The sequence below is a fragment of the Podarcis raffonei genome, chromosome 7 (assembly GCF_027172205.1).
Source record: "Podarcis raffonei isolate rPodRaf1 chromosome 7, rPodRaf1.pri, whole genome shotgun sequence".
Lineage (NCBI taxonomy): Eukaryota > Metazoa > Chordata > Lepidosauria > Squamata > Lacertidae > Podarcis > Podarcis raffonei.
In genome coordinates, this window is record NC_070608.1 from 45,072,044 (window position 1) to 45,078,454 (window position 6,411).

Here is a 6,411-nt window from a genome sequence, read left to right on the forward strand (position 1 = left end):
AAATGTTTTCAGTTCTATGGGCCATGGCTAATACTTCCTCTACTGAACATATTTGGACTAAAATGGTTTCCAAGTCTACTCCAAGGGCAAAATTTAGATCTTTTGTTTTAATTTTGGCTCTTTAGGGCTTATCAAAGATGCATATTGATTTTTGTCAGCAGTCCAAGGCACTTTGTGCTATCTTCATTGATGCCAACTTTTGGCAAGGCATCTAATTCTGGAATTAAAAAAAATGGGTGTGACAATATAAAAATACAGTCCAAATTTGATTAAAGCAGCAAACGGTTGCAAAGATGATGAGGCCAATTTGCAAAGTGCTTGGAGCAGCAGCAGTGAGAGTGCTTTGCCTTATTAATCTGTGAATATTAATGCAGCTGCCCATAACAGATGACAATGCATTTTTTCATTTTCTAAAGGTGAGTTGGGGGGATCCCAGACCTGAAAAATTACAGGAAATGTCAATTTGCTGTACCTCTAAAAGGCATACTGAGGGATTAGGGGATATTATTTTAAGAGAAAACCAACACTTATCCTCCTTGAAAGAAAATGGCAAGGAAGTAAGACTAAAGTCATGAAGTGCCAGCCTAGAACTGCTTGTTGTTTCAGCAGGTAATTGCTACCAATTCCCAGCATCCTTAAGAAACTATCGTTCCCAATATTCCTTGTCAGGAGTCATGTACTTTAAATGGATTGGCGGTGCAGTGATACTTTGACACACTTATAACAAGGGATAGGAACAGATGCCTCATCACATGGGATGGAAAACAACCACCAAACCTCCCCAAAACACATTCTTCCAGCATTTCAGGCAGCTACTCACCATAAATGTTTAAGGATAAACATCACATGGTTCCACAGAGCCAGCTTGAATGACAGGGTTATCAGTGTAGTCATTTTATAGATCAGAGGTGCGGAAACTGAGGCCCTCCGGATGTTTTTGAACTCCCGGCAGCCCCAGCCACAAGTTCCCCACTCCTGTTATAGATGGACAAGGGACAAGGAATATAGCACCTTGGCCAAGGGCATCCAGCATGTTTTTCGGTGGGTAGGAATTTTATCAAAGATATCCCATAATACAAGTGTATCACCCTCTGTGGTATCACATACTAATGTTCCACTATTCTAAGTTGGATAAGTTCATCATAATGCAGAAGGCTGTTTACAGTTATCATCTGAACATTGCTACCCACTGATGGGAGTTTTCTATACTTTGGAAGCTGTCACTGGTGAGCTTTATTCTTGTAGGCAAACCTGGGAGAAAACCATCACCTCCCCTTTCCTCCCAGATGTACTTCTGGCTGTGTGAAATCCACTCTGGCCATTTCCTTATTTATCAACAGCTGAATTCATCCATAGTGTACTAGCTGAATCTTTGTTCTCCCATCTGCCCTGTTACATGTCTACTTGAATCTTTCCATACAGCACTGAGACGTCTCAGAGTCCCCCAGGATGACATCAGAACTGAAATCTTTCAGCCTTAGTGATGAACTTGAAGTAAATGGGCCAAAGACTGAACAGTGGAATCCTATGGATATCTACTTAGAACTAAGCTGCTACATGGGGCTTACTCCCAAGTAATTGTCCATAGGATTTCAGCCTTAGACCAGGTAAGTACCTGAAAAGTTCTAGGACATATCTAAACCTCATATGATTTAGCAGCTCCTGTGATATAACAAAACTGAGATAGAAATATGGGCAGGAGCCAATTCAAATGAACAACGTGACCCCCTTGACCTCCCAGTGGCTTTTGATACCATTGACCACAGTATCTTTCTGGAGTGGCTCAGGGAGGTGTGCTTCAGTGGTTCTGCTCTTACCTCCAGGGTTATTTCCAGAAAGTAACCATGGAGAGTCACTATTCAACACCATGAAAGCTTTCCTGTGCTATCCTTCAGGGTTCCAACTTGTCCTCCATTTTATTTAACAACTATATGAAGGCTTAAGCAGTATGTGGACTGAGAACTCCCACAAGTGCAAGCTGGATTTCGAAGGGGCAGAGGAACCAGAGACCAAATTGCAAACATGCGCTGGATTATGGAGAAAGCTAGAGAGTTCCAGAAAGACATCTACTTCTGCTTCATTGACTATGCAAAAGCCTTTGACTGTGTTGACCACAACAAACTATGGCAAGTTCTTAAAGAAATGGGAGTGCCTGATCACCTCATCTGTCTCCTGAGAAATCTCTATGTGGGACAAGAAGCTACAGTTAGAACTGGATATGGAACAACTGATTGGTTCAAAATTGGGAAAGGAGTACAGCAAGGCTGTATATTGTCTCCCTGCTTATTTAACTTATATGCAGAATTCATCATGCGAAAGGCTGGGCTGGATGAATCCCAAGCCGAAATTAAGATTGCCGGAAGAAATATCAACAATCTCAGATATGCAGATGACACAACCTTGATGGCAGAAAGTGAGGAGGAATTAAAGAACCTTTTAATGAGAGTGAAAGAGGAGAGCGCAAAATATGGTCTGAAGCTCAACATCAAAAAAACGAAGATCATGGCCACTGGGCCCATCACCTCCTGGCAAATAGAAGGGGAAGAAATGGAGGCAGTGACAGATTTTACTTTCTTGGGCTCCATGATCACTGCAGATGGTGACAGCAGCCACGAAATTAAAAGACGCCTGCTCCTTGGGAGAAAGGCGATGGCAAACCTAGACAGCATCTTAAAAAGCAGAGACATCACCTTGCCAACAAAGGTCCATATAGTTAAAGCCATGGTTTTCCCAGTAGTGATGTATGGGAGTGAGAGCTAGACCATAAAGAAGGCTGATCGCCGAAGAATTGATGCTTTTGAATTATGGTGCTGGAGGAGACTCTTGAGAGTCCCATGGACTGCAAGAAGATCCATTCTTAAGGAAATCAGCCCTGAGTGCTCACTGGAGGGACAGATCGTGAAGCTGAGGCTCCAATACTTTGGCCACCTCATGAGAAGAGAAGACGCCCTGGAAAAGACCCTGATGGTGGGAAAGATGGAGGGCACAAGGAGAAGGGGATGACAGAGGACAAGATGGTTGGACAGTGTTCTCGATGCTACAAACATGAGTCTGACCAAACTGCGGGAGGAAGTGGAAGACAGGAGTGCCTGGCGTGCTCTGGTCCATGGGATCACGAAGAGTTGGACACAACTAAACGACTAAACAACAACAACATATGAAGCCACAGGCATCAGTTATCAGGAGTTTTGGACTGATGTGTTACCAGTATGCAGGTGACACCAAGTCCTAACTCTCAATTCTTTCTGAATCAGGAGACGTGGCTGAGGTGCTAGACAGGTCTTTGGAGGCAGTTACAGACAGGATGTTGACCATAAAAGTTGAAGTTGAATCCTGAAAAGACAGAGGTAACACATGTTCCAAGTTCTTGAGTCGAAGAAATGTGAATATGGTTTGATCTGGAAGGAGCAGGTCTGTAGTTTGGGGGCATTCCTGGATCCAACATTGGCGCTTTAGGCTTGGAGTGTCTATTTTTTGCTCTGGCTAGTTCACCAGCTATAGCTCCTTTTGGACAGAGGTGACTTGGATTGCAGCTATAACAAAGGCGGCATTTTCCATCTCCGCCAAGCTAAGCAGTTGGCTCCTTACCTCTCTCGCCCTGACCTAGCCACTGTGATTCACGCGACGGTCACCTCCAGACTGGATTATTGTAACTCGCTCTACGTGGGGCTGCCCTTAAGACTGACCCAGAAACTCCAGCGGGTGCAGAATGCTGCGGCGAGACTCCTTACGGGGTCTTCGCTGCGAGATCACATTCATCCGGTGCTATATCAACTGCACTGGCTCCCGGTGGAGTACAGGATCAGGTTTAAGGTGCTGGTTTTAACCTTTAAAGCCCTATACGGCCTAGGACCCTCGTACCTACGGGACCGCCTCTCCTGGTATGCCCCACAGAGAAACTTACGGTCTTCAAATAAAAACATCTTGAAGGTCCCAGGCCACAGAGAAGTTAGGCTGGCCTCAACTAGAGCCAGGGCTTTTTCGGCTGTGGCTCCGACCTGGTGGAACACTCTGTCACAAGAGACTAGGGCCCTGCGGGACTTGACATCTTTCCACAGGGCCTGCAAGACAGAGCTGTTCCGCCAGGCCTTTGGCCAGGGCACAGCCTGACTCCCTCCCTCGGCAATCTTCGCGGAGCTCTGGCCCAATGGTGGCCAGTGGCTTGAATTTAATTAATTTTATAATGAATGGTTTTAGAGTGTTGTTTGTGTTGTACTTTTGTATTGTTTTATTGTTGTTAGCCGCCCTGAGCCCGGCTTTGGCTGGGGAGGGCGGGATATAAATAAAATTTATTATTATTATTATTATGATACTCCAAATTCTGGTAACTTGCAGATTGAATTATTGCAATGTGCTCTATCTGGTGCTGCCCTTGAATACAGAAGCTTCAACTGCTCCAAAATGCAGAAGCCAGATGACTGGGTGGTGTTCCCTTTAGAACTCATATAACAACAAGATAGTTTCCCGGTTTCTTTATAGGCCAACAGAGGATGCCCACATTTGTGCTGAAAGTCCTAAATGACTTTTGTGCCAAATATCTGAAAGACTGCCTCCATCCCGCCTCCATCCCTATAGACCCTCTTGGGTGCTAAGATCAGCGGAGAAGGTCCATCCTCTTGGTAGGTCCATCACCTTCTTAAGTTTGGGAGGGGCCCATTATTTATGGCAGCCCCTACACTGGGAAATTGCCTCTTCACAGAGGAGCATCTGGCACCTTTACTGTATTGTTTCAGGAGTATGCTGAAGACTCACCACTTTACCCTGTCCTTTGACATATCAGATGTGTGCTTTCAGGACTGTCATTTGTTTCAAATGTTTTTAATATTGAATTTTAAATTGTTGTAACCCACCCTGGCTCTTGCTGGTGAAGGGCAGAATAAATTGAATCATCATCATCACCATCCATCACTGTTAAAACTTCAGCTGAGCCATCAGTCCAGGTCCAAATGCAAGGAGGCTAAGCACTTTCTAATAGCTTCCTCTTTTATCTGGCTGCAGTAGTGAGGTGCCAGAGAGATGCCCAGGAATAGCAGCAGCTGGCATTGTGTGTTTGGTTCCCCTCAATAAGCTGCCCCTCATCCCACTCTCCCAAGAGCAAATGTCACTTTTGCCTCATGGGCAGAATAGCTCTTGAGTGGAAGGAACTGCCTCAGGCTTAGCACAAGAGTGGTTTTTGTTTTTTTCATTTAACAAACTTCCAGCCCCAATTTTTTGTAGCCAACTTCCAATTTAATGTAAGCCACAGCATTTTAAATGCAGCAAAATTCATAGCAATTCATTTTCATGCAGCTTCGCACAACACTTTGCATGGGCAATGAATCACAGCCATTCTGCAAAATTAAAATACTTTGCTAACTCTTAAATCTGCTACTGAGGACATATTTCAAAACAATTTTGGCATTAATAAGCTGGGCAGCCTGTTTTGTCAAATTGTTCTGGCACTGACAATGCAGACTGACTGATATCTTGAATGACCCTGGCACTAGAAAACCAGGCTGGCTGGGATTTCACTTCGCCCTGGCACCAACAGTCTGGAAGTGGAACTGGTTTTTTCAGATTAATGAGTACCCTAAAAACTGTATAAAATTGGAAAAGGAAAAAGTGCTTTCAAAAAGGGAGAAACTACATACTTGCTGCCTTCCCACTGGCCAGTTGCCCCTTCATCTTCTCCATACAGCTCTTATCTGCTTTCCAGAGGTTCACTCTGGAAGTCTTCTGTTTAATCCTGTTCTTATTTCAGGAGAGTTTGTATTTTGTCAGGCGTGTCTTGCTGTAAGATTTATAAAGCAGCTGTCTTTATTGTGCTAATGTGCAACAACAGCATTGGTTAAATGCTAATCTTAGGAAGAAGCTACATAGCTAAAGTAAGAGCCACATAGTAGTGAGTTAAAAGCTTCCCACATAATAAAGGCGTACAGGAGCCTTTTCATACATTATCAGAGTGGTGCGGAGGCAACTTCTGCATGACTGGATCACAAGCTGCTCTGGCAACATTTGTGGGGAGAGAGGACACCACATATGGATCAAATGAGACTGGCATGGTAGCTTTGTATTAGAGGGCCAAATTACATATGATGTTAATCACATACCGGTAATTTGCCCTTGACTGCAGGATATTTCTTGCAAAAATAGCTAGACCCTACTGTGGGGTGTATGGGGGCTAGGTCCTTATCACCCCCACCCCAGCCCCTGTTTAGATTAGAGGCATTGTGTGGTGGTGGTGGGGTGGAAGCTCCCATTTGGTCGATCACAACATTGGCCTTGTTGACTTGCAGTGCAGCCACCACAGCCACTGTCTTTCACCACCTCAGCCTTAGCATTCAGAATCCATTTTCGTAAAAAAAACACAGGGGGGAGGGGGGGCAGCCAGTCAGAGAGAATGGCAGGACATGATATATGACATGGCATGAC